This window comes from Nycticebus coucang, chromosome 14, assembly GCF_027406575.1.
Source record: "Nycticebus coucang isolate mNycCou1 chromosome 14, mNycCou1.pri, whole genome shotgun sequence".
Taxonomy (NCBI): Eukaryota; Metazoa; Chordata; class Mammalia; order Primates; family Lorisidae; genus Nycticebus; species Nycticebus coucang.
In genome coordinates this window covers 53610896-53638767 of record NC_069793.1, presented here as the reverse complement: position 1 = coordinate 53638767, position 27872 = coordinate 53610896, and the positions used below count along the sequence as shown (strand labels likewise).

General features: G+C 42.2%; 2 long non-coding RNA genes across 2 annotated transcripts; one reads left to right on the top strand and one right to left on the bottom strand.

The window, feature by feature from the left end:
- Positions 1-5184: 5184 nt before the first annotated feature.
- LOC128565809 (uncharacterized) lies at positions 5185-7736 on the top strand. The gene is made up of 3 exons (XR_008374341.1): positions 5185-7138; positions 7399-7519; positions 7614-7736. It is a non-coding gene; the product is annotated as an uncharacterized LOC128565809 (long non-coding RNA).
- A 417-nt stretch (positions 7737-8153) lies between these two features.
- On the bottom strand, positions 8154-27008 carry LOC128565808 (uncharacterized). The gene is made up of 5 exons (XR_008374340.1): positions 26886-27008; positions 24234-26716; positions 14847-14905; positions 8364-8519; positions 8154-8285 (listed from the first exon to the last, which is right to left on the bottom strand). It is a non-coding gene; the product is annotated as an uncharacterized LOC128565808 (long non-coding RNA).
- Positions 27009-27872: the final 864 nt, after the last annotated feature.

Genomic DNA, 27872 nt, shown 5'->3' with positions numbered 1-27872 from the left:
GAGTCTCACTTTGTCACCCTTGGTAGAGTGCCATGGCGTCACAGCTCACAGCAACCTCCAGCTCTTGTGCTTAAGCGATTCTCCTGCCTCAGCCTCCCGAGTAGCTGGGACTATAGGTGCCTGCCACACAACGCCCAGCTATTTTTTGTTGCAGTTTGGCCGGGGCTGGGTTTGAACCCACTACCCTCAGTGTATGGGGCCAGTGCCCTACTCACTGAGCCAGAGGCACCGCCCCAGTTAAGGAATAATTTAAAAATAGCTAAAATAAATTACTAAAAGAGTGGAATTGGAATGTCTCTAACACAAAGAAATGATGAATACCTGAGGTAATGGCTACCTCAGTTATTCTGATTTGATATTTTCACATTGTATACCTGTATCAAAACACTACATGAATCCGATAAACATGTATAACTATCATGTACCCATAATAATTAAAAATAAAAAATTTAAAAATTTTTTTAAAAAGATGTGATTGTTGTCTGTTTCCACTATTCAGCTCAGGTTCGTGTCTCTTTTCCTGTATCCCAGCATGCTTGCAGTACCTGAATGGTACCCAGTGCCCTCTAGGTGCTTGATAAATACTTATTCAATAATTTCAGAGTGCTTGCTTCTCTGACAACTGCTCTCCTAGGAGATGTCTGTTCACCAACTTTTCAGTATCCCATAGACCCTGCCATCCAGCATCTCTAATAGTTTTTTGCTCTGTCGTTCATTTTTTATCCTGACTTCTGAGGTTTCTGCAGATCTGTGGATCTGATCTGCTCATCCAAGTGGCATCTCCTGAGCCACCCCCTCCTTGCTCATCATCTTGCTGGTGATGCCTTTCTTGGGCTTCCACTGTGTGTCTACTTGTCATTTACTTGGTTCCATTGCCATCTCCTCCTTTAACACCTCTGAAGAGTTCCAGCTCTGCATTCTTCCTCTCAGCTCCCATCAGCTTAGGTGACCTCCTCTTCTGAGGTTTCAGCTTGTTGTTCCCTCCTCACAAGACATACTAGCATTTTATAATTTTTTCTTTCTTTCTTTCTTTTTTTTTTTTGAGACAGAATCTCAAGCTGTCACCTTGGGTAGAGTGCCGTGGCGGCACAACTCACAGCAACCTCCAACTCTTGGGCTTAAGTGATTCTCTTGCCTCAGCCTCACAAGTAGCTGGGACTACAGGTGCCTGCCACAACACCTGGCTATTTTTTGGTGGTTGTTGTCGTTGTTTGGCAGGCCCAGGCTGGATTCAAACCTGCCAGCTCTGTGTATTTCCTCTTCCCATTCATTGGGGCTTGGCTGTGGGGTTTGCTTTGGCCAATGAAACGTTAGCAATGTGACATATGCCATATCTGAGCAGAAGCTTTCAACACGATTGCCTGGTTTGACTTGGCCATTTGTGTTTCTGCTTTTTGCCACAAGCAGAACATGTCCTAGATCAGTGGTTACCAACCTTCCTAAATGCCTCCTAATGCTGCAACCCTTTAATACAGTTCCTCATGTTGTGGTGACCTCCCAACCATAAAATTATTTTCATTGCTATTTCATAACTGTAACTTTGCTACTGTTATGAATTGTAATATAAATATCTGATATGCAGGATGTATTTTCATTGTTACAAAGGGGTCGCGACCCACAGGTTGAGAACTGCTGTCCTAGATCCTTCTTCCTGAATCCTAAGAAGAAAGGTGGAAAAGACTCAATTCAACCTACAGCCCCATTGTATGTGGTGAGAAATATGTGTTTGTGGTTATAAGCTATTGAAGTTGTGGGATTGTTTTTGTTGTTTGTTATTGAATACATGTTCCTTCCCCAAAGAATTGACATTCAAGCTCAGTGTGCTTTCAGTCAACAATAGGACTGTCAGACATGGTGGCAGATCCTTCTCTTATACCCATTGATTGGGGCATTCTTTTCCACTGAGCCCAGACATGACCTTAGTCATTACTAGAACTCAAAGAGAGAAAGATGTGTGGAGAGAGCTGCAGGAAAGACCTGGGACTGTTGTTCCGCTCAGGCAGACCCTTGCAAAGGAAGCTGGAGAACTTGACATCCTAACCTCGTTCTTCTTCCTCCCTTCAGCCTCCCATTTCTTTCCATGGATAATACCCAATGGAAGACTTAGGGAAAAGGAGCTGTTGATACATCTACACAGGCCATGGTGCAGAGCAGACAGGAAAGTAGAGAGTGATTTGAAGACCAAGCTGAAGATGTTCAGTACCTGAGCCAATTCAGGCCCACTGAGAGTCAGTCCTAAGACTTTTCATGGAACAGTTGAGAAATAGTATGTCTTTCTAATGGGATTTCTATGGAGAATAAGTCCAGAGCAACTGGTGGTTTTTTTTTAAATCACCATTCTGGAGAGAGGAACAGAGAAAACAGATGGGGACAAATTCTTTTTTTTTTTTTTGAGGTAAAGTCTCCCTTTGTCAGCCTGGTTAGAGTGCTCTTGCATCATAGCTCACAGCAACCTTAAACTCTTGGGCTCAAATGATCTTCTTACTTAAGTTTTCATTTTTAGTAGAGATGGGGTCTCACTGTTGCTCAGGCTGGTCTCTAACTGGTGAGCTCAGGCAATTCACCCCTCTTGGCTTTCCAGAGTGCTAGGATTACAGGCCAGAGCCACTGCACCCAGCCCTGGGGACAAATTCTTAATGACACCATTTAAGCACTTGGATCTAGTTACACTTGAAGATTACCCCTAGAATTGTCAAGTGGGGTCAGTTGATTCTGCCTCTGCTTTACCCAGGGAGATTTCTGCCACTTGTATCTGAAAGAGGCCTGACCAACAAGCCATTTGCATAGTTAGACACTCTGCAATACTCAGCTCATGTTGCCATTTGAGATGATCTCCTGCCACACCCAGCAGTGGCTCCTAACCTATTCATTTCACTAACTCTGGTCTCCTTAGTCTACATAGGTACCAGCCCCTGTCTTTCCATAACCCCCTCCAGTTGCAGTCTCAGCTCTACCTTGTCCCTTGGTAGTCCTAAGATAGCCAGGATGTCACTGACCCAGAGACATCACTGAGCAGCCTCTGGAATTTTATGATATCAGTGTGGTTAGGAGACAGTATTTTAAAACATGCAGGGAAAACACACAGGTCTCTTTTGGTAGGAAAAAAAGGCTAGAATTAATGTAGATCAAGGTTAGATGATTTAACTGAGATATTAAAATGAGTATAAAGTTGGCAAATGTTTGGCCAGATCAAATAATTCCGTAGGAGAAACATTTTATTTTATTATATTGCATTTTTTTTCAAACCTCAACACTAGAATGGAGGGAGAACTAATTTAATGTAAGGATAGGCCCAGTCCACATGCTCAGGTTGAGTAATAACTGTTCTGAAAGATACTTAGCCTCTAAGCACATTTTGATAAGCACTTGGTCAGCATCTTTGATAGGTGGTGGGTTTTCTATGTACAGAGAGCTCTGTCCTTGGAATATGTGTGTGTATGTGTGTGTGTGTATAACAAAGTCATCTTTAATGTTATATTTTTTCACCAGGAAGAAGGAAAAAGGAAGCAGTTTGTAGGCAGATGGCCAGGAGTGTTCAGCCCCTTCAGCATAGTCCTGCAGACCTTCCCCCTAGGGGCACAGGTCCCGCTTTCCCATATCCTGTCTAGGATCTTCCATTCATTAGCTGTAAGACTTTAACTTAATCTCTCTAATCTCCTGCCTCCTCCTCTTTAAATGGGAATAGTACTATCTTCCTCAGAGCACGGTTATGAGGATTTAATGAGATGGAGCGAATAGGCCTTCTGAAGTACTGCTTAGTGAACATCTTCACAAATGGCCAAACAACAATGATGGTAAGTCTGGGCAGCACATCAAAGATGAGATCTAAAGCCTTTAAGACACCTGTCACTCAATAGCAAATGTCTCCTTCTTCCTGCTTTCCCTAGGAGAGTTTAGTCCTTCAGATAGAATCCTCCACTCACTGCATCTCAGGGATATACAAGATGGCGGGGACAATTAGACCTTTGGAAAAACCTTAGTAACCCCAACTCTGAGAATTAACCTAATAAATAATCTGAAAGAAAGAAAATGTTTACTACAGAATCATTTATAATAGCAAAACCCCACCAATATCCAATAATGAGTTCAGTTCTTTTTTTTTTTTTTTTTTGAGACAGAGTCTCATTATGTCACCCTTGGTAGAGTGCTGTGGCATCACAGCTCACAGCAACCTTAAAGGCTTGTGCTTCAGCCTCCCAAGTAGCTGGGACCACAGACGCCCATCACAACGCCCGGTTGTTTTTTTATTTTTTGGTTGCAGTTGTCATTTGTCGTTTAGCAGGCTCAGGCCGGGCTCGAACCCGTTAGCCTCGTTGTATGTGGCCAGTGCCCTAATCACTGAGCTACGGGTGCTGAGCCTGGTTCATTTTCAATAATTCAACTAAATGGGTTATTCTGCAGTCATTGAAATGATAATTTCAGGCCAGGTACAGTGGCTCCAACCTAGCACTCTGGGAGGCCAAGGTGAGGCCAGAGGATCACTTGAAGTCAGGAGTGGGAGACTAGCCTGAGCAAGAGTGAAATCCCAAGGCTCCATCTCAACTAAATAACCAGAAAAAATTAGTCAGACGAGCATGGTGGTGTGCCTGTAGCCCACTGCTCACAAAGCTGTGGCAGGAGGATCCCTTGAGCCAGGGAGTTTGAGGCTGCTGTGGCCATGATGATGCCACTGCTCTCTACCCTGTCTCAAAAAAATGATAATTTTATTTCAAAGACTATGTAATAACATGGAAACTGTTTAAGATTTAAAGTATGCCAAAAGATACACACAGAATGGTGTCTATGCTATCACATACTATGACCCAGGCTGTGTCCATATGAGGAGCACTGTTAATGGGAGTTTCTATCCCCCGAGTGCTTCATTTTTGACCTCTTTACACTCTGGATTTGTGTATTCAGATGGGGAAATTCTCTGACCACTTCAACTTGGTTTCCTTTTGACCAGTTATGATTATGTATTATACATAAACTTTCCCAAGGCTAGGAGAGAGAGTACTCAATAAATAAAACCAATTTGATTCTTTTGAGTAGCAAAAATGTGATGAATTTTGAGAATGCATTTCCACTCCTGCTGATGGGACTTATATGTTTACTATTAATGATAATTTAAATTAGAATTATGGAATAATCCTTTTGTTCCTATTTTCCTCTGCTTAGGAAAAAATGAATTGTTGGTTGCAAGGTATTCAGAATAAGGCTTGCCATAGAGTGAGTAATCAGAAATGAGAGCTTGTAGCATCATGACATTTGTTATATGCAAAGCACCATTCTTATGTTAATTAATGCATGTAATCCTCTCAACATTGCAGTGGGACTATTAATATCCCAACTTTAGAGGTGAGAAAACACATACAGAGAAGTTTTACCACTTGTCTAGGGTCCGGTCACTAGCAAGTGGCTGAGCTTGAATTCCCTGGGGGCTGGGCCCTAGCTCTTTGCTCCTTACCATTCTGCCATAGCACATATTTGTTAAACAAAGCTGGTATCTTTAGGGTTTCTGGAAAAGAAAAACAAGTGGCCCACTGTGAGTGCCTGGGCCCCAGGGAGGGGGATGATGAGGGCTGGAGAGGAGGAAGAAGGGAACTTGCTTCTTCATCTTTTGGAGGAGAGGGAATAAATGGAGACCTTGTGGGTGGGGAAAACTTGGGTGGACTTACTTGTTGGTGGAGAGGCTGGAGGTGAGACATCCATGGCCGGCTCATGGCTCAAGTAGCACCCAGAGTCCGACAGACAGAGAGAAGGGTCTAAGCCACCTGGGTCTGGAGGGTTGCCTCTGCTCCTCAGCTATCTAAGCGTTGAGGGTTTAGAACTGGTAGCTTGTCTGAGATGTCACCTGCAATAGTGTACGCCTCCTCCAGCCCTCCACAGCTGAGAGAGCAGTCAAATGTCTTGATTACTGCTGCTCCCCTGGCTTCTCCCATAAATAGTCACCACATCATACAGACAGAAGGGTCCCAGACAGATGAGAAACTGCCCCGGCTCTGTTCCCATCAGGGTTCCACCCGAGACGTTGTTGCCCTCTCTCCTCTACCCCACCTACCTTCAAAAGCCAGAGCGCCTCCCCATCTCTGATCTTAGAGAGTGAGGGCAGTGGGTTTGGTTTAACCCAGGCCAGGCCAGCATGAAATCAGAAACTGAGTCCAGGACAGACCCATCGCGGGTGAGGGAGGGACTTCAGGGAGCAGGACCCAAGTTGAGGCTGACAGCTAGGGACATGCCAGGTGAACCCAGAGACTGGGATGGAAGACAAGGCAAAGCTGAGGGTCAGAAGTCAGACCAAGGCTGCAGAAACAAATCCTCACCTCTGCCCCTCCTGAGAGCAATCCCAGCAGAGGGTACCCAGGGGCTGGGGCTGAATCGGGGACATTCACCTGACACCAAGAGTTAAAGTGGACACTGCAGGAGCAAGTTGAGTCAGAAACATGTGAGAAGCTGTGGTCTAAAAAGGGAAGTCTGAAGGGTCACCAAAGTGAAGGGGCCAGAAGTAGCCATGGCAGCTGGGATATGGAGCTAGGAATCTGAGAACCAGCAAGATGAGAGCAAAAATAGTAGGTCCAGGGTAAACAGGATTGGTCTAGAACACATGCTGCTTGTGGCTCACTCTGGTGGGCCAGCTGGGCAAGGTGGGAATGTGGATCTGCTAAATTTAAAGGGCCAGAGCAGACAGCAGTGTACAGGGGACCTTGACACTGTCTCAGCCTGAGAGTCTCTTATAATAGCTCAGGTGGTGTCCAAAAGGGCTAGGCACGGTTTGCCCTGGACCTGGAGCCAGCCTCAGCCAGGCTGAGTGTATGGGGGAGGGGAGGGCCATGTTAGAGATAAGAACAAAGCCTGGTGGGTGCTTGGGTGGAGGGACAAGTTTTGGCACTAGGGCCTTGGCACCTTAAGGCCTTCACGTTCAGGCCTGCATGAGAATAGGTCTGGAGGAGAGAGTAGCTGGTGAGTCACAATCCCAGATGTGGAGCAGATGTTCTTGGCAGATCTGGGCTGCTTGTCAGCAGGATTTGACCACAGCCTGGATCAGCTGTCAGGCTCAGGCCACCGGCCCTGTTGCAAGCACAGAGAATGCCTAAGAACTCGCTCCTCTGCGAGTGTTCGCTGTTTGAAATGCTTCATAGCCCCACAGAGCCACATTTGGGTGAGTAAATGTATTCTCTGAGCCAGGCTCTACAAGTTGATTTTATGACGCATCTAGGCAGAAGGTGAAACGCCCCAGTCATTAACTCACTTCCCCTTGTGGGTGAATTCTGCAATGAATCGTTCATCTGAGCCATGGAACGAGTTTCTCTAGCGTACACAGACCTGTCTGTCAGTGTGCATTCGGCTGTTCAGATAAATCCTTGGCACCCCAGAGAACGTCCCTGGTTCACCTCTGAGGCCACGTGCTTTCTCTTGCAGGATACTTTGCTGGCTCTTCCAGGAACAGGCCGGGACACAGTGATGAAGCTCTGTGGATAAAGCTGTACTATCTCAGAGAGGCCTTGACACACATCTGGATTCCTACCTTCAGCTGGCTGTGGTATTCACAAACTTAATGTGTCCTCTGTGTGTGTCCTTTTAAATTCTAGCTTAATTGCTACATGTTTTAAGCCTCTTCTGTCCTTCTAAAATAGGGCTGTGACCATGTCTCTACAGGAGAGCCCATGAAGCAAACACCGTGGGCCGGCTGCCAAGACTGGCAGAGTGAGACACAGTACTTGAAATAAATGCAGGGTGTTTGCTTCCAGATTCTTCACCACATCAGGGATGAGTCAGATGACTTCTCACCCCAGATCTGTTTTTATCCACTTTCCTCCTCAGAGGTGGGGTGGGAGGATTTTATAAAGTTTAAAATATATCCCCAAATTATATACTTTTGCTTTTGGAGTTTTTTTTTTTTTATTAAATTAAATCATAGCTTTGCCTTTGGAGTTTTAAAGTACAATAGAGATTCTTTCATTCTTCAACACAGTTGGGAATTATTTTTTGACTTTTTCATTCCGTTTTCATGTCGATTTAGGGTAGAAAGAGCGTAGGTAGGGAGTCAAGACCCGAGGATCGCGTCCCTGCTAGTTAGTGACGGTGGGATTTGGGGCAAGTTAGCTCAACTCTCTGCCAGTTTCCTCCCCAGCCACTGGGGGTGTTAGTCCCCCAGGAGGCTGTGAGCTTCCCTTGGGTGGCACAGCTCTCTCCTCTCCAAAGCCCTGCAGGGTGAACCCCTGCCCTCCGTGTGGAGTAGCTTGTCATGTCCTGGCTTGTCCTGACAGCAAGTTGGATCCTTCATTGAACACTAAAATAGCACATTCCTGTGGGGGATAATTATTACTATACATCAAGAAAAGAAAAAAATAAAAACAAAAACCCAAAACCAAAAGTACCCAAACCTGTTCCTCTTCTCTTCAGCCTTCCTAACACTCAACTTAGTTTTGACTGTTGATGGTTCTCTGATATCCCAGGCAAACCACTTCTGTCTTCAGAGGCTGGAGGGGCCCCCTAACTCCGTTCACAACACCTCTGCAATCCCTCTACTAGGCATCTACCTAGATGAAAAAAAAAAACAAAACAACTTTTTGTCATAAGGACCCATGTACTGGATTATTTATCACAGCTCAGTTTATAATCACCAAGATGTGGAAACAGCTTAAATGCCCATCAGTTCAGGAATGGATTAACAGCTGTGGTACATGCACACCATGGAATACTATTCAGCCACAAAAAAAGATGGAGGCTTCACATCTTTTGTATCACTCTGGATGGAGGTGAAACACATTCTTCTTAGTAAAGTATCGTAAAAAGGAAAAGCAGATATCCAATGTACTCAATACGAATATGAAGCCAGTAGATGATCTAATACACACCCACAGAGAAGAAAAACTCATTTCAATTCAAGTTGGGAGAAGGGGGCAATGGGGGGGGGGAGAGGAGGGGGTTTGGGGTGCTCCCACTGAATGGGCACAATGTAGGAGTGTACAGCACACCTTTTGGGTGCAGGACCTAACTACAAGAGGGACTCTGCCTAACAAATTTAAATATTGTGACTTGGTTGTTTGTACCCTCACCTTAACCTGGAAGAAAAATAAAAATAAAGAAACCCCTTTGCATCTGCTGCTGCTGTTCCCTCCCCACCCCAGGGTAGACGCATAAGTTCTTTTATTTATTTATTTTATTGTGGCAAAGTATATATAACATAAAACTTGCCATTTAAGACATTTTGAGTGGACAGTTCAGCGGCATCAAGTACCTTCACACTGTCATGCAACCATGGCCGCTGTCCACCTCCACAACATTTTCATCTTGCAAAACTCAATCTCTGTATCTATTTAACAACAACTCCCCATTTTCTTCTCTCTAGAAAAATAAACATACATTCAAAATTTAGCAGATAATTTTAGGGATACAGATATACCTGAACATCATGTGTTAAGAATTCTGGCTGGGCACAGTGGCTTGTGCCTGTCATCCTAGCACTCTGGGAGGCTGGGGTGTGCGGATTGCTTGAACTCAGGAGTTCGAGACCAGTCTGAGCAATAGAGAGATCCCGTCTCTACTAAAAATAGAAAAACTAGCCAGATGTGTGGCAGGCGCCTGTAGTCCCAGCTACTCAGGAGGCTGAGGCAAGAGGATCACCTGAATCCAGAAGTTTGAGGTTGCTGTGAGCTGTGACCTCATAGAACTCTAGCCTGGGGTAGTAGAGTGAGATTCTGTCTCTCAAATAAAGATACATACAAACAAAAACAAGAATCGCTTGCTTTTAACAGATTTTAAGAGTTTTCCCATTCTGGTTAAGTTTTCCTAAAAGCTCCCGATGTCATTATTTGTTTTTTAATCGTTTTCTTCTTGCTGCTTCTGGCAGACATGAAGCAATTATAGTTGAAGAGGTTCTTCCTTCTGTATTCATAACATCGTTATTTTCCTTGGGATTTTGAAGGTTTCTTCTACTCTCAAATAAGAGAGTGTTAAGGCCAAAAGCTACTTCTATATTGCAAAAAATGTTCTAAGGACAGGTCCTGTATTTTTTGGCCTTCTAGAAAATTCCATTCTGTATGCAAGTGGCAAAGAGAACTGATGCTCTGGCTACTGCTCTACGTTTCCCTTGCTCGTTCGCTTTATTAAATAACTTCTTAATTATAGTTCCAGCTGTTTTATATCATATTTGTCCCATTTTCACAAAGGATTATACAAATATTCTCTGATATACTTTCATAAAAAGAAGCCCTCACCAGGTGTACAAGCTTAAATACCAGTACAGGAAGAACTGTTGAGTGATGCTTGGTGGCAGCTGGGAGACCGTGCATCTGTTGAGGAGGGTGGTGCGTGGTTAACACCACAGATTTGGAGCTAAGGTCGTTTCTTCTCTGTTATTGTAAAAATTATGGTTGTAGCTATTTTCAACAACACATGAGAAAGGATGATTGTGCAAGCGTGTGTTGCAATTCATGTGCACAAATACCAAGACTGTTGACTTCCAGGATGTTGATTGCCACTTATAGCAGTGTTTCTCAAACTTTAATATGCATAGGAAGTGCCTGGACATCTTTTAAGATGCAGATTCTGATTCAGAATATCTGGGATCAGGCCTGAGATTCAGCTTTTGTAACAAACCCTCAGGTGATGTCAATGCTGCTGGTCCAGGGGCCACATTAGGTTGAATAAGGTCCTAGGGAGCCTCTTGGAGGAAGTACCATGATGGCATCACATGTGGTCCTCAGCTTTGTAAGCCTGAAGTAGCATGGTCCAAATTCTTCAGTGTAATTTTAAAATCCAGAAACAATAAAAACAAAAGCATAAGGTAGGCCCAGTGCAGTGGCTCCCGCCTGTAATCCTAGCACTCTGGGAGGCTGAGGCTGGTGGATTGCCTGAGCTCAGGAGTTCGAGACCAACCTGAGCAAGAGTGAGACCCCATCTCTACTAAAAATAGAAAAACTAGCCCTCTGTAGTTGTAGCTACTCGAGAGGCTGAGGCAAGAGGATCACTTGAGTCCAAGAGTTTGAGGTTGCTGTGAGCTATGATGCCATGGCACTCTACCCAGGGTGTCTAAGACTCTGTCTCAAAAAAAAAAAGTAAAAGGTGTCCCAAAGTCTTCATATATAGGGAAAATGGGAAATTGTAGCTAAATGTACCTTCACTTACAAAATATTCATTATAAAATTTTACAATAACATGGCCAACAGGTAGAAACTATTTTGTAAAATTTTGTAATGAATATTTTGTAAAATGAAGGTACATTAAGGTACAAGTTCCCATTTTCCTGGTGTATGGGGTATGGTATTTTGGGAAGTCTGTATTTCCATGACTTCTTTATAGGCAAAACTTTATTTGAACTCATGTGAGACTATTTATAATCCCCGTTTCTCATTCTGTATGAACATTCATGTTTTCATTGTAAAAATGTTGGTGTATTTGACCCTGGGAAGTTGCCTTAGACTTCTCTGAGGTTTGATGTTATATATGGCACGTGACCATACTCTAGAATATAAAAAATACAAATTCTGAAATATCTCTGACTCTCAGAGTTTGTGGTCCTGGGACAATTTTTGGTATGCTTGCCCCATCCCTAATCTTTCTTCTCCTTCTGGGAATTGTTCTTAACTTCTTGGAGTTGGGCCTGACTCTGTCCTCCTACTCCCAGCTCCCCCCAGCAGCCATATATAATTGATCAGGGCTGGACACGTGGCCCACACTGGGCCTAGCAGATTCTCTTTGTAGAAATTTAGAATTGAGAGTCATAGATGCTTGTCTTATCAGTGCTGGGACCAAGGCAGGGGAGGAGCTGTGTGCCTGAGAAGCAGAGAAAGCTGAGAGAGAGAGAGAGAGAGAGAGAGAGAGAGGAGGGAGATACTGAGAATGAAGCAGGTGGAAAGAGGGAAACAAGTGTGAGATGCAGACTGTGCTGTAACAAGTAAGAAATGTGTGTCTTCGGTTTTTTCCCCTGGTTCCTGTTATAGAGCCTCTAAAACCCTCGTAATTTCCTGAGTGAAAGGGATGATAGAGGCATCTTTTTTGTTCATGTGGTTTTTGTCCTCAGTTCCTGGCACAGAACTTTGAAAATCCCTAGGATTTCCTGAGTAAAAGGGGGTGAAAAGGAACCTCTTTTGTTATTTATGCAAATGAGGTGGCTCTTGGAGGGTGGAGACTGGCTACCAGAGGAACCAGCCCTGTGTGTGATTAGAGGGCTGGAGTTTCTAGCCCTGCCTCCCCACCCCTGCGAAAGGGGGCAGGGCTAGAGGTTGTCCCCAGTGGCTAATGACCAGTGATTTAATCAATCAGTGTCTATGTAATGGAACCTTTCTAAAAACCTAAATTCTAAATTTCCTAAATTATGAGGTAGGAGAGCTTCCAGGCTGGCACACTCCAACTCCAGGGGTACAGCCAGCCCTGCAGTCCCGCAAACTGATAAACACAAGCAAAGCATTTCCCTTCATTCTGTGAAGCACTATAGCAAATTATTGAACCTGAGGAGGGTAGTGTGGCCAAGTCAGACAGTGCAGGTTACCTGCGGAGCCACTACTTGTGATGGGCATCTGAAGTTGGTGCAGTCTTGTGGGACTGAGCCCTTAATCTGTGGGGTCTGTGTTAAATTTGAATAATTAGTGCTAGAATTGGATTAAATAAGAAGCACCCAGTTGGTGTCCACAAAAGAACTGGAAAATTGCTTAGTGTAGAAAACTCGTGCTTTGTTGGTGTTGTAAGTTTATTTTTTTTTGTAGAGACAGAGTGTCACTTTGTCACCCTCGGTAGAGTGCTATGGCATCACAGCTCACAGCAACCTCCAACTTGTGAGTTTAGGTGATTCTCTTGACTCAGCCTCCCAAGTAGCTGGGACTACAGGCGCCTGCCACAACGCCCAGCTATTTTTTTGTTGCAGTTTGGCCGGGGCCGGGTTTGAACCCATCACCCTCGGCATATGGGGCCGGCGCCCTACCCACTGAGCCACAGGCACCGCCCCGCTGTTGTAAGTTTTTGAGTAGAGAAACAGTTTCTCCTAGTACAGATCAAGAGTGAGGGCACAGCCTTCAATCTTTTTTTTTTTTTTTTTTGTAGAGACAGAGTCTCACTTTATGGCCCTCGGTAGAGTGCCGTGGCCTCACACAGCTCACAGCAATCTCCAACTCCTGGGCTTAAGGGATTCTCTTGCCTCAGCCTCCCGAGTAGCTGGGACTACAGGCGCCCGCCACAAGGCCCGGCTATTTTTTTTTTTTGGTTGCAGTTTGGCCGGGGCCGGGTTTGAACCCCCCACCCTCGGTATATGAGGCCGGCGCCCTACCGACTGAGCCACAGGCGCCGCCCGACAGCCTTCAATCTTGATGTACAATCTGAAAGGCCTTCACTAGACATGAACGTAACTTTTTTTTTTTTTTTTTAAATGCAGTAACATTTTTTTGTTGTTGTTGCAGTTTGCCTGGGGCCAGCGCCCTACTCACTGAGCCGCCCAATGCAGTAACATTTTTTTAGACTCTGGAGAATGAATATGCATTTCAAATTCTCAGGAGAATGCTGATTTATTAATTTCCATGCGGAGTAACTGCCAGTGGGGCCAGAATTCTCCTGCTCACAGGTCAGCCTATTCTTTCCCAGTAGGAAAATCTACATCGGAAGTCAAATTATAATAAGGCTGCATGATGAGTGCAGATAATTAGGGGATCTGAGCAGACTGTCTCCAAGGATGGCTAGGATGGCTGAAGGCACTTTCCCCCACTTCCAGGACACAGCGAAGCTGCCAAATGATATACATATATGCATGTGCTAGGGTATCCTTGGAAAGTAGGCCACTCTCGAAAACCAGCTCATCCCTAAGCCCAGTCAGCTAAGGAGCCATTTACCTAAACTTCGTATTTGTCAAAACATCTCATGTGGACTGGTTTCCACAGCTGCTGAGTGTTTCCTGCTAAGGTAACTGCTGACTGTTTTGTGTTGTACCCCTTTACCCTTCTTTCTCCTTTTCTCTTCCTTCCCTCTTCTCCCTCTTCACTTCCTTTCCTCCCTCCCTCTTTTCTTCCTCCTTTCTTTTTACCCCTATTTCAAAGGTAGTTTTGCCCACTTATCTAAGGCTGTCTGCCTTCCCACCTGTTCACCTACTGCCCCCATCATCTCCTAGAGCCCAAGACTGGAAATTGGGTGAGCCAGAGCAGCCATAAAACCAGAAATAGGGCTGGCTGGAGAAAATCGATAGGGCAAAGCTAAAGTAAAGTGAGGCTGTATGTTGGGAGGAGGACCTGAAAGGCCAGAGCCAGCACGCCAAATGACTTTCAACACCAAGACAAAGCAGCAGGGACAGAATTGTCAACTGAAGGCCGGGCATCTGCAGGGCGGCTCACGCCTGCAATCCTTGCACTCTGGGAGGCCATGGCGGGTAGATCACTTACCAGCCTGAGCAAGAGTGAGACCTCATCTCCACTAAAAATAGAAAAACTCGCTGGGTGTGGTGGTGGGTGCCTGTAGTCCCAGCTACTCGGAGGTTGAGGCAAGAGGATTGCGTGAGCCCAGGAGTTTGAGGTTGCTGTGAGCTATGAGCTATGACACTATGGCACTTTACTGAGTTTGACAAAGTAAGATTGTCTCAAAAAAAAAAAAAGAATTATCATCTGAAAATCTAATCAGGAGTCAGGAATGGGACAAGAGACTGGAATGAAGTATGGAGATAATAATAGTTGTTTTCATTGCCCATTACCTATCTTATCATTTTCTATTTCTCTAAAGTCACAGTATGTGCCTTTTGGAAAAATATATGCAATGTTGAATTTGCATAAATCAATAGTTGCTCAACACAGGGGTGTGTTTTACGTATGACTCATCAGTTTTCCTTTTTCCCCTTACCTTCTCTCTCCTGCTGCTTATTGTCTGTTTCTTAGGCTTTTGCCAGTACTTACTGTCATTATCAAGCAAATTCCCCCAAATCCAATGTTTGCTGCTCTGTAATGATACATTTCTGTGAAAGTGAAAAAAATAACATGCATTCACCACATGTATATTAAGTCCTACTGCACTTTATATTTTGTGGCATCTAGATAGCAAAATAATTCTGGATTACAAATATTAACATGCATTTTTTTCTTTTGAGACAGAGTCTCACTCTGTTACTCCAGGTAATAAGCTAGAGTGCTGTGGCATCAGCCTAACTCATGGCAACCTCAAACTCCTAGGCTCAAGTGAGTCTCCTGCCTCAGCCCCCCAACTAGCTGGGACTACAGGCACCCACTTTTTTCTATTTTTAGTGGACCTGAGGTCTCACTCTTGCTCAGGCTGGTCTTGAACTCCTGAGCTCAAGGGATCCTCTTGCTTAGCCCCCCAGAGGGCCAAGATTATAGGTGTGAACCATTTTGCCCAGCCGCACATTATATTTTAAAGCTCAATTTAATCAAATAAAGCTTGTTTTAACCAAATAAAAGCTTTCTCCCCACCATAAAAATTGTATTTATTTGTATTTCTTTTCTGTTGCTTCTGTAACTGTCACAACTTAGTGATTTAAGAGAATAGAAATTTATTATCTTACAGGTCTGAAGATTAGAAGTCCTAAAATCAAGGCGTCAAGAGGGCTGGGTTTCTTCTGGAGACTATAGGAGAAAATGTTTCCTTGCCTCTTCTAGTTTCTAGAGGCTGCCTCAATCCTTGGCTCATGGTCCCTTCCCAGCATATTAGCATGTTTCAACCTGTCTCTCTGATTAACCCCCCGTGCTTCTATCATCACAGTGGTGTTTTCTCTCTCTGCCCCTCCTGCCTCCCTCTTATGAGGGCCCTTGTGATTACATTGGGCCCACCCAGACAATTCAGGGTCATGTTTCCATTCTGAGATTCCTTTTTTTTTTGAGACAGAGTTTTATTATGTCACCCTCAGTAGAGTGCTGAGGGATCACAGCTCACAGCAACCTCAAACTCTTGGGCTTAAGTGATTCTCTTGCCTCAGCCTCCCAAGTAGCTGGGACTTTAGGCACCCACCACAACGTCTGGCTATTTTTTGGTTGTGGTAGTCATTGTTGTTTAGCAGGCCCAGGCTGGGCTACAACCCGTCAACCTCCATGTACGTGGTGCCCTACTCACTGAGCTACAGGTGCCAGCCCCCATTTTGAGATTCTTTTTTGAGACAGAGCCTCAAGCTGTCACTCTGGGTAAAGTGCTATGGCATCATAGCTCACAGCAACCTCCAACTCCTGGCTCAAGAGATTCTCCTGCCTCAGCCTCCCAGGTAGCTGGGACTATAGGCGCCTGCCACAACGCCCAGCTATTTTTTTTTGGGAGGGTTCGGAGCCATCATTGTTGTTTGGCAGGCCGGGCTGGATTCAAACCCGCCAGCTGTGGTATATGTGGCTCGCGCCTTAGCCACTTGAGCCATAGGCACCGAGCCCATGTTCAGATTCTTAATTTAATCACATTTACAATATCCCTTTTATCATGTAAGGTAACATATTCACATGTTCTGGGGATTAGGATGTGGACATCTTTGGGGTGGTCTTCCCTGTCTACCATAATACTCCTTTATACTATTTGGCCTACTGTATACTAATTTATAAAGCATTAATAAAATAGAGCTCAGAAACATAGAAAGCAGAAAAAAGTTCCAATACTGAAAGATAAACATAATGAACATTTTCTTCTAGCTTAAAAAAAATTAGTTTTTACATAGTTACAATCCTATTATGTATACAATTTGAGATCTTGGTTTTTCACTAAATATTATTTAACAGTCTATTTTCCATAGTACATAGTTTGAATACTTTTATTGACTACATAATATTCCATTGAGTGGATATACCATATTTTACTTAAGTCTTTCCTTATTTTTGAAAATGTAAGTGGTTTTTAAGTTTTTGATATTATAAGTAACCTTGTGACAAATATTTTTGCTTATTAGGACTTTTGTGTTTGTGTTTATAAATTTTCCTTGGGGGTGGTGCATGTGGCTCAATGGGTAGGGCCTGGGCCCCATATACCAAAGGTGGCTGGTTTGAACCCAGCCCCCGGCCATACTGCAACAAAAAATAGCTGGGTGTTGTGGCGGGCGCCTATAGTCCCAGCTACTCAAGAGGCTGAGGCAAGAGAATCACCTAAACTCAAGAGCTGGAGTTTGCTATGTGATGCCACCGCACTCTACCGAGGGCAATAAAGTGAGACTCTGTCTCAAAAAAAAAAAAAAAAAAGATTTTCCTTGGGATGGATTCTTAGATGTGGGATTACTATATCAAAGTTTTCTTTTTATAGCAGATGTTTTCAAAGAGCTTATACCAATAGAAATACATTAGTAAACTTTTTATTATATGTTTACCTACACCAAATAAAACAACAATTATAATAATATCTTTGCCAATCAATTGATGGAATAGATATCTTCCTTTGGTTTTAATTCGTATTCACTTATTTATAAAGGAGATTGAAGATTTTTTTCATGGGCTTGTTTGTCAGCGAGGTATAATTCTTTAATGAATTTATTGATTCAAGTCTTTTATTTTGGGGAGAGTCAAAGGATTTTTAAAATCAGTTTGTCTAAGACTTACATTTTTTTTTTTAAGACTTACATATTTTTAAGAGTTTATGTAATGTTTGTGATACTTGCTATAATTGTTTTCTCTCATCTCTTGTTTCTATATTTTTTATACTTAGAAGTTCTAAATGTGTATATGGTCCAATCTATTCACTTCTTCTTCCTTGCTGTTTAAAAATCTGCTTGTTCCAATGGTTAAACACATAGTACATTTAATATTCTTCTAGTTTTCTTTTGGTTTTAAAAGCATCTCTCTGGTCCATCTGGAATTGATACTGGTATGAAATCCGTGGAGAGGATCTGACATCCTGATTTGTTCCTCTGACTTCCTTGCAAAGAGCCATCTGCCTTTTCCTCCTCTTTGAAAATAAATAAAAGAAGTGACAGAAATGTATGAAATGCTGTTTTCCTAGTCACAGGGAACAAGTTTCCTTTTTTTACTGAATATGTTTAATCTCTAAATAGTCTCATCTTCTGCTTAGTATTTTAGCTTAAAATTGAGATAGGAGTAGACTTAGCTAACTAGGGTTAAAGTGAAAAGTGCTCAAAAGTGGGCAAAACAGGAAAAAAAAAAGCACCAAACTTCAAACAGGCACTGGAAACTATTCTCTCAGGTGTAAAATATCGTACATTTGAAAAATATGAATTCTGGATGAATTGGTTTAGATTAAGCCAGAGCTGACAATCTTCCCTCAGGACAATAATCTAGACCAGTACTGTCCCATGGAAATAAAATAAGAGCCACATGGAATTTTAAGTGTTCTAGGAGCCACCTTCAAAAAGGAAATAGAAACAAGTGAAGGTAATCTGAATAATGTATTTTCTTTAACCCAATATATCAAAAACATTTCAACACATGATCTACGTTAAATTATTGATAAGATAGTTTACATTCTTATACTGAGTTTTTGAAGTTCAATGTTGATTTACATTTATGGCACATCTTGATTAGGATTAACCTCATTTCAAGTGCTCAATAGCTACTTGTGGCTAGTGTAGTGATTTTCAGCTGGAGTGCCACGAAAAATTTTAAAGACCATTAATTAAATTATTTTCCAAAGAAGTTCAAAGTACAGTAAGTATATTCTTTTCTTTATCTTTTTTTTTTTTTGGATCTACATAATTTAAGTGTGCTGCAGAAGTTTAACTATGGGTTCAAGTGTACCGTGAGATAAGAAAGGTTGAAAACTTGGGAGTGGCTGCCCCACTGAATACGTGTACAGCAACTCTAGACGAAGTGACACATTTTGGCCCTTTGACTCCTATTTTTCTATACTCCACACTGAGCAACCTTTTAAAAATGTCTTTTCTTAGGGTTGGACATAGTTGATTAGCTTTTGGTATTGTGTGGTTTCAATTATTTTTATTTTATTTTATTTTTTGCAGTTTTTGGCCAGGGATGGATTTGAAGCTGCCACCTCCAGCATATGGGGCTGGCGTCCCACTTGTTTGAGCTACAGGCGCCACCCTGGTTTCAATTGTTTTAAACAGAACTCTTCTCAACAGAACTCGGGGTTTCCCAGGCTTGCACTCATGGTTTACAGAAAACTTCCAGGTCACTGCAGCAGATGGTAATCACCCTCCCTGTCATTCTTTCTTTCTTTCTTACACTTTCTGTTCCTGCCTTTCCTCCTGTTCATCTCTCTCCATTTGCAGAATAAAAACAGCTTTATTACTTTCTTCTGATTAAAGAAAGTAATAGTACATGTTTATTGATTTTAAAAAAGGAATCAAGAACTCAAAAGGAAACAAGAAGATGAAAATCAACTGTAGCTCATTACACGAAGATGACCATTAGTAGCATTCAGGTAGCTCATTTTTCTGTATTGCAAACATTCATTTACGAAAACAGAATCATACAACATATGCTATTTTTGCTTTCCTTTTACAAATGCTATATCATGGATATATCTGTATTAAAAAATGTGCATTGATAGGGCGGTGCCTGTGGCCCAAAGGAGTAGAGCACCGGCCCCATATACCGGAGGTGGCAGGTTCAAACCCAGCCCTGGCCAAACAAACAAACAAACAAACCAACTGCAAAAAAAAAAAAAAAAAAAAAGTGCATTGATCTGTTGGTTTTTCATGTTCTGGCTTTGTGTTCCATACTTATATTTACCATGCTTTATATGACCAGCCTCCTATTATTAAACATTTAGGTTGTTTCCAATTTTTCTCTCTTAAAAGCAGTATATCAATAACATCCTAATATACACCTTTTTGCATAAATATCTCATCATTTTCTTAGAAGAAATTTCTAAAGTAGGTCAAATTTTGATAGACAAGGCTGGATTATCCTTCAGAAAGCTTAGGCAATTTATATTCCTTACGACAGGGTATGAGAATATTGTCATCCTATGTCATTACTGGCATTAGGTATTATTAATCCTTTCTAATCCTATCCATTTTATTTTGAATCTCCCTAATTTTGCTTTTAGAGTTCTAGAGATGTATATGCTGTGCTACGGGCACCGAGCCATCTTAATGTACTTTTATCCTCATTTATTCTTCATAAAATCTGTATTTAGAAATATAGTTGTCCAATCAAAGGGGAAAGTCAAAACAGAAGATTTCTGGTCTCAGATTTCTGAATAGGGTGATAACTCTTTATCATGGCTTCTCTCTTAATTATTCTCATGAAGAGTTTTTCAGCCTCTGCAGAATGCCCATAATTTCCAAAAGGTGGGTTTGATTATCCTTGTAGGATTTAGAAATAGATATTGAATTTGGGAGCATATAATTTAGGATTCCTTTGGATGCAAGTAACAGAAAACTCAACTCATCCTGGCTTACGCAAAAATAAAGGGGAGAATTTATTGATTCATGCAATTAAAAAGTATAAGGATAGGAAAGCTTTGGGTATGTCTTGAACCAGAAGATGAAATGCTCTCACTAGGCCCAGATCTCACTCTGTTTCTTGGCACTAGTCCTCACGAGGCTTCACCTGCAGGCTCCAAGTGGTGCTAGAAGGCTTCTGGAAGTGCCAGCCTTTTGTCCTTCCTGATTTAAGTCCAGTAGAAGTGGAGTTTCTTGAGTTTCGTGAGTTTCTCCCTCAGCAGTCCCACAAAAATTTTATTGTATCTTGTTGGCTGTGATTAGGGCAAAGTCTATCCCTTTAGCAATCTCTATGGGGTAAGGATTGTGAAGCTGTAATTAGTCAGGCCTGATTTAAAGCCCATCCCTGGGATTAGGGTTGAATCACCTCTCCCTTCCTAGGTGAACTTTTTCTTTTTTTTTTCTTCTGGCTTTATTGGAGTATAGTTGACAAATAGAAATTGTATACATTAGCTGGACATGGTGGCTCACTCTTAAAATCTCAGCACTTTCGGAGGCTGAGGTGGCCTTTCAGCACTTGAGGCTAGGAGTTTGAGACCAGGCTGGGCAACATAATGAGACCCCATCTGTATAAAAAATTTGGTTGGGTGTGGTGGTGTACACCTTTAGTCCCAGCTACCTAGGAGGCTGAGGCAGGAGGATTGCTTGAACCTAGGAGTTGGAGGTTACAGTGAACTATGATGGTGCCAATGCACTCATGCCTGGGTGACAGAGCAAAACTCTGTTTCTTAAAAAAAAACAAAGAAATTGTATATATTTAAATATATGAGTTGATGTTTTGACATACAGATACACTGTGAAATGATTACCACAATCAAGGTAATTAGCATATCCATCACCTCACATAGTTACCATTTTTGTGTATGGATGTGTATTATGATGAAAACATTTAAGGTCTATTCTCTTATCAAATTCTAAGTATTGCTAACTATAGTCATCATACTGTGCATTTGATTTCTAGAACTTATTTATCTTGCGTAACTGAAATTTTATACCCTTTAATCATCATTTCCCTATTTTTCTCCTTCACCTAGTTGCCTGGTAACCACCATTCTAATCTCTGCTTGTATGAGATTGACTATTTTATTATTTTTTTTTTTTTGGTTCTGTTGCCCAGGCTGGAGTGCAGTGTCATTATCATTGTTCACTGCAACCTTAAATTCCTGAGCGATCCTCCAGCATCAGGCTCAGGTGCACACTATAGTGCCTGACAAATTTTTGGATTTTTTGTAGAGACAAGGTCTCATTCTGTTGCCCAGGCTGGTCTTAAACTCATGGCTTCAAGAGATCCTCCTACCTTGATCTCCCAAAGTGCTGGGATTACAGGTGTGAGCCACATGCCTGGCCAAATTCGACTATTTTAGATTCCATCTGGAAGTAAGATCACACAGTATTTGTCTTTCTGTATTTGGCTTTTTTCTCTTAGCACAATGTCCTGTAGTTGTAAGGAAATGTTGCCATTTGCCCATATTGTTGCAAATGGCAACATTTCCTTTTTAAAGGCTGAATAATATTCTACTTCCATATATATGTGCGTGTGTACATATTTATTGTACATTTGCTTTTATGCACATGAACTTCTGGGTAAGGAGAATAAGGCTGGTTCCAGAGAGGAAAGTCAGGTATAGTTGCTAGAAGAAAGTATTAAATGTATGGGTTGTGCAGTAGGGAAAAAGCTAATACCCAGTACAAACAGTACTTTCTTTTTTTTTTTTTTTTTTTTTTGTAGAGACAGAGTCTCACTTTATGGCCCTTGGTAGAGTGCCGTGGCCTCACACAGCTCACAGCAACCTCCAACTCCTGGGCTTAAGGCGATTCTCTTGCCTCAGCCTCCTGAGTAGCTGGGACTACAGGCGCCCGCCACAACGCCCGGCTATTTTTTGGTTGCAGTTTGGCCGGGGCCGGGTTTGAACCCGCCACCCTCGGTATATGGGGCCGGCACCTTACCGACTGAGCCACAGGCGCCACCCCCAAACAGTACTTTCAAATCATCTTCTCTCTCTTTTTCTCCTTGGAATAGTTAACTTCTATAACTTCTGTTATAGAAGCTTAACTCACAAGTTTCCTACGGGGATAAAGGAAAAGTGTTCCTCAGAAGATAAACATGTACCTATTAATTACTAGGAAACAAAACTTTTCCGTTTTTTCTTAGCTGTCAGAAAGCTGAAAGCTGTATTTGGATTCAATTATAAAGACTCCCTGCTTCCTTACTATATATATATATATATATATATTTTTTTTTTTTTTTTTTGTAGTTTTTGGCTGGGGCTAGGTTTGAATCTGCCACCTCCGGCATATGGGGCCAGTGCCCTACTCCTTTGAGCCACAGGTGCTGCCCATTATTTATATCTCTTTAAAGTAACTTTTAAAAACTTAACAAGAAAAAAATACATATTCTCGTAGAAAAAAATGAAGAGTAAAGAAAACCTCAAGGACAATCATTTTGGTATGTTTTTTACTTGTATTAATAATAAGTCATAGAAGTGATAAATTTCTTTCACATGGAAAATTGGGATAATACTGTAAATACTATATTACAAAATATTGTGAAAAATTTGCCATGCTTTCAGTGTTATTATATATACGATTGCCTGGTATTCCTCCGATGGATATACCACAATTTAATGATACACATCCCCATATCTTTTTCTGTTACATAAAAATCATACAAAACTGGACATCTTTGTGTACAGCTACAGTTAATTCTTTAGAATAAATTTTAGAAGTGAATCTTGTTCCCCAGGTGATATATATATATATATAACATCATATGTAAGTTTTAAAATAGATGGTGGAGAAACAAAGGAAGTATCAGTAGTATGTGGCTACTTAGCACAGAAACCCTAAGCTACAGATGTATACCTTAAGTAGTTTGCTGGGAAAGGTTGCCTGATTGACAGTTGAGTTGTTTTTGAAAACTCATTTGACAGTTTCTGTTTTCCATCTGCTTTCTCATCTAATGGGCAAAAGGCATTTTTCTCCCATGGTTATCTCTATCCTGTTTTGAAGTCTTATTAGGCTATTAATGCTATAGGACCAAGGATTAGAGGGTGCACTCTATGAAGACTGGAAAAATACCGAAAATACAAGTCAGGGCAGACTTACTGGAGGACGTGGGGGCAGGAACTGTATTTAGGTACCATTACATAGGCAGGAGGTGAACAGATTGTACACACTTTGTAGAGGCAAAACCCATTTGGGGTACATTGTCTTAAACCAGTGCAGCATTAAACCACTGGTAAACAAAAGGAATAAAACTGATAACTTATTACCCCATAGCATTCATAATATCATTTCCTCATCAGAGAACATAAGCTTTTTGATCAAAAAGAGTTTGCCTACTAAGATGCTTCCCTTTAGAGTGTTGCCAATATTTAAGGATGTACCTTCTCTGGGCTAGGCTAACCTAGATTCTTTTTTATTAAGGAATGACATGGATATTCCAGAACTTGAAGAGCTAGAGATCAGTCAAAGGAATATTAGTTGTTTACTTTTTCTCTTTATGGAAAGCATTGCCAAGCCACATTCACATATGACCTGCATTATTTTCTTTTTTCTTTCTTTCTTTTTTTTGAGACAGAGTCTCAAGCTGTTGCCCTGGGTAGAGTGCTGTGGTGTCACAGCTCACAGCAACTTCAAACTCTTGGGCTTAAGTGATTCTCTTGCCTCAGCCTCCCAAGTAGCTGGGACTACAACTGCCTGCCACAACACCCAGCTATTTTTTGGTTGTAGTTGTCACTGTTGTTTGGCGGGCCCGGGATGGATTTGAACCCGCCAGCTCCGGTGTATGTGGCTGGTGCCCTAGCTGCTTGAGCTACAGGCGCTGAGCTAGCCTGCATTATTTTCATCACCGAGGGCAGGGTTGTTCTGGAAGTTCCAACAGTCTAGGATCACCTAGCTGAGATGGCCTATTTGGTCTTAGTGGGTAAAAATAGAAGTCATTTACCTGAGACTTGTTCTGGCCAAGTTGTGGGAGCACCATCAAGTTCTTTTTGTTACCTCCCTGGGGAAGAAATTGGAGTGAGTGTTCCCCTGTTGGGTGGGCAGTCCCATTGGGCAACCTTTCTCTATCCTTAACAAGAATATGTAAAGTGAAAATGAATATTGCTGGTCACAGAGATTATTACAGAAATCTTGCATTCCTTTGTGTTCCATCTGTTGCAAAAAGTGTGGTCTTCTGGAAGAGTTCACACAGAGATGGTGTGACTTTAGCACAGAGGTCAGTCACAATTGTCTAATCCCATTGGTCTCCCATGAGAAGAAAAAAGTATATGAGGAATGTCAAGGGTGTTTGAGAATTTGTCCAGGGCCTTCCAGGCCTTCTATATCAAGTTAAGCCAGAAATTGAAGAAACATGAAATATTGTACTTCACTTGAACTGTGATGGCTCCAGAAATATTGCTACTAGTGAGTCTAAGGTGCAGCCAAAAAGCAATTCCAGATAGGTGGAGAGGAGAGGCTTTGAAATGCTCTGCTATTTGAAGTTCTCCTGGGAGAATACTTAGTATGGGATCAACAACAGTGCTGTTCAGTTGTCTGCCTGGACTTTGCATGACCCTGGCCCCAAGAGTCAGCTTGATCCAATCCAGAGCTCTCTGCAGAGATAATCTCTGTTGGTAAAAGTGAATATATGTGTATACATGGGACACAGACTGAGCAGCCTCCAGAATAAGTCATTTGTCTTCAAAGTCCTCACGCTAAGGGTAGAACATCTGTGCTATTTATTCTAAACCCCAGCACCTGTCGTAGCCTGGCCCACAGTAGGTATCAACATCTGCTGAAAGAATGAACAGATGGGTGAATGGGGTTAGGCTCCAACTAGATCCAGCTGTCTCCAATCCTGTCTGCCTGGTGTTTATGGGTGTGCCATAGTACCTCAGCAATGAGAGACAGTGTGACAAAGTCAGCTGTGAAGTGCAGAGGCGCCAAGCTCGAGATTTGGAGTTGTACATCTAGGTACTAATTTTGCTCTGTCACTTGTTAGTTGTGTGACTTTAGACCAAACACTTGATCTTTGAGTTTCTGTTTCCTCATATATAAAATGAGTCTAATAATGTAGTCCCAGCTGCTCGGGAGGCTGAGGCAAGAGAATCATGTAAGCCCAAGAGTTAGAGGTTGCTGTGAGCCGTGTGACGCCACGGCACTCTACCCGAGGGCGGTACAGTGAGACTCTGTCTCTACCAAAAAAAAAAAAAAAATGAGTGTAATAAAATTTATATCATTTGGCTATCAGGAGAATAAAATCAGATAGTGCCTATAAATATTTAGGTAAGTCCCTGTCATAGAGTCAGTGCTCAACAGATGGGTCCATCTGGGATTCCATGCATCTGTGGATGGGATGCTACAGCCAAGAGAGTTAGCTTGGGAGGAACTGCACACATCACAGTTTGTAGAGGAGGTGGCTTCATTTGAATCCTGCAGCGTTAGCCACTGTAGTGGTCAGCATTATCCTGGCAGGGTTGTAGGCCATGAATCATAAGCAAAAGACTCAGAGGTCACATGTGTGGGGCTGAGGGAAGGGCAAGGCTGTGATGAAGTCACCTTGAGCCAGCAGCAGACCTGCTGGATTCTCAGGATAAAAGTTATGAGGCCTGCAAACAACTTCATTTGGGTCTAGTCTAGGCCTCAAATTCGATGGAGGTTTCTCATCAATCAAGTCATGTTTCTACTCTGTAGGGGTAGATCCTTCCTGCTAAATGCCTTTATGGCACCGTGACAGTTAAATTTGATTCAGGGAGGATGCACCACCAGGCAAGTTTTGTTGTAAGTTCTATATGCCAGGAACTCCTACAGTTTGTCATCTGAGAAAGCCTCAGAGTGTTGAGATAGGAGCCAAGTTCTGCCCTGTAGGCCAGGTGGGTGATGATTCTGTTTGTGAAATTTTAGTTGCTCAGAAATGACAGATGGTGCTGTGAGCGATTACTGAATTATACCTTTGGTAATTAGTCATTCACTCAACAAACATTTATTTCTCTTCTTTGCTTTCCTCTTAGATGAAACCATAGCAGTAAGAGACCATATGTTTGAGCCCACAATGTGTCAGGAACATGGCAGGCTTCTGTGCAGACTTTTTCATCTTGTTTGTTTCCATACAAAAAAGTGTCTCTGCATATGAATCCCAGGAGGTTTGGTGACTTTTTAGTATTCTCTGGAGCTACCTTTAAAGCAGTGAGGTCACTTGAGTTTCAGTCTGGAGGATGGATTCAAATGCTGAGCATGAATACTTGAGAGAAGATGGAGACTGGAGCTGTCCTTTAGCACCTTTGAGCATTAACTATTCTCAGCTCAGAAAATGGAGTATTTGATTGCAGGTACTAGAGGAGGCCAAAGGTTTTAGCAACTGAATTGTTTTACATTTAACAGCTACTAAACAACTCACACATGTCTTCATCTTCCTGTACTCTATAACGACAGCACTCAGTGGAGCTCCTGGGGAGTAAACGCAATTGGCAGAGATGAAATCCTACTGTTCCTGGTCAATGAGGCCTGAGTCACCCGGATCCCACTTTTTCCCCAAGGAGGCAGTGAGGTATGGTGATGCTGAGCTCTGGGCTGGAGGTCACGATATTGGGTTCAAAATTCCAGCTCTGCTACTTACTTGCCAGGTGACTCTGTTAGGGATGTAGCTTCCTTGTTTATAGAACAAGGGCTGTCCCCTGAGTCACTCCCAGCTCCAACTTTCTAAGAGATCTGAGTTAGCTTTGAATGTCATTACAAATTCTAGAAACAAAGAAATGATTGCTCAAATTAGCATATCCTTGGTAACTTTGAGCTGATGTCACAGGCTTTTTGGCATTGGGTCATGAAGTCTCAGAGCTATGGAATTTCACTCAAGTGCAAACCACTGGAACCACTTACTTATCATTAAGTTTTCAATATGAAATTTTTTGACAGACAGTTTCATCATGTTAGTGGGTACTGACTTTTATTAAACGAATGTTCTTTGAAATCTATGAGCAAACTCTTGTCAACTGTTTACTTCATTATTAATAATAGTAAAAAACAGCACTATTCAGTGTGTATGATATACTGCACACTTGTTACATTGCTAAGAATGACTTTGTGAGGTCCTCCCAATAACCCTATTGTTCTTGTTTTATATATGAGAAAACTGAGGCTCTGAGAGGTTCAGAGACTTTCCAAGGTCACATCATTAGTAAATAGATGCACTAGGATTTGAATCTGGCACAGTCTGATTTCTGAAAGCATGCTTTTCTGTTACGACTAGAAATCCTAGTGTTTTGTATCACTTACGGCTAGCATCATTCCAATCAACGGATGTTTGCAAATTGTCCACCGTGAGCAGAAAAATAGAGAAGGAGAAATCAACATAAAGCAATGAATGGTATTCATAGCAAGAACTGGATGGGGCTATCTCAAAATCCTGAGGATTCTGAGAAAGCGTTATTGACAAATTAGGACTTTATTTGGATTCTAGAGAATGGGGGCCCTGAAACAAGTCTGGAGAAAGCAGAGAGAAGAGAAAAGGCCCTGGAGGAAGGGGGGAAGGGTAAGAGCAAAGTCCTGGAGATGGGAATGTACTTGGAATGTTCCAAGAACATTGGGTTGGCATAGCTGTTTGAAA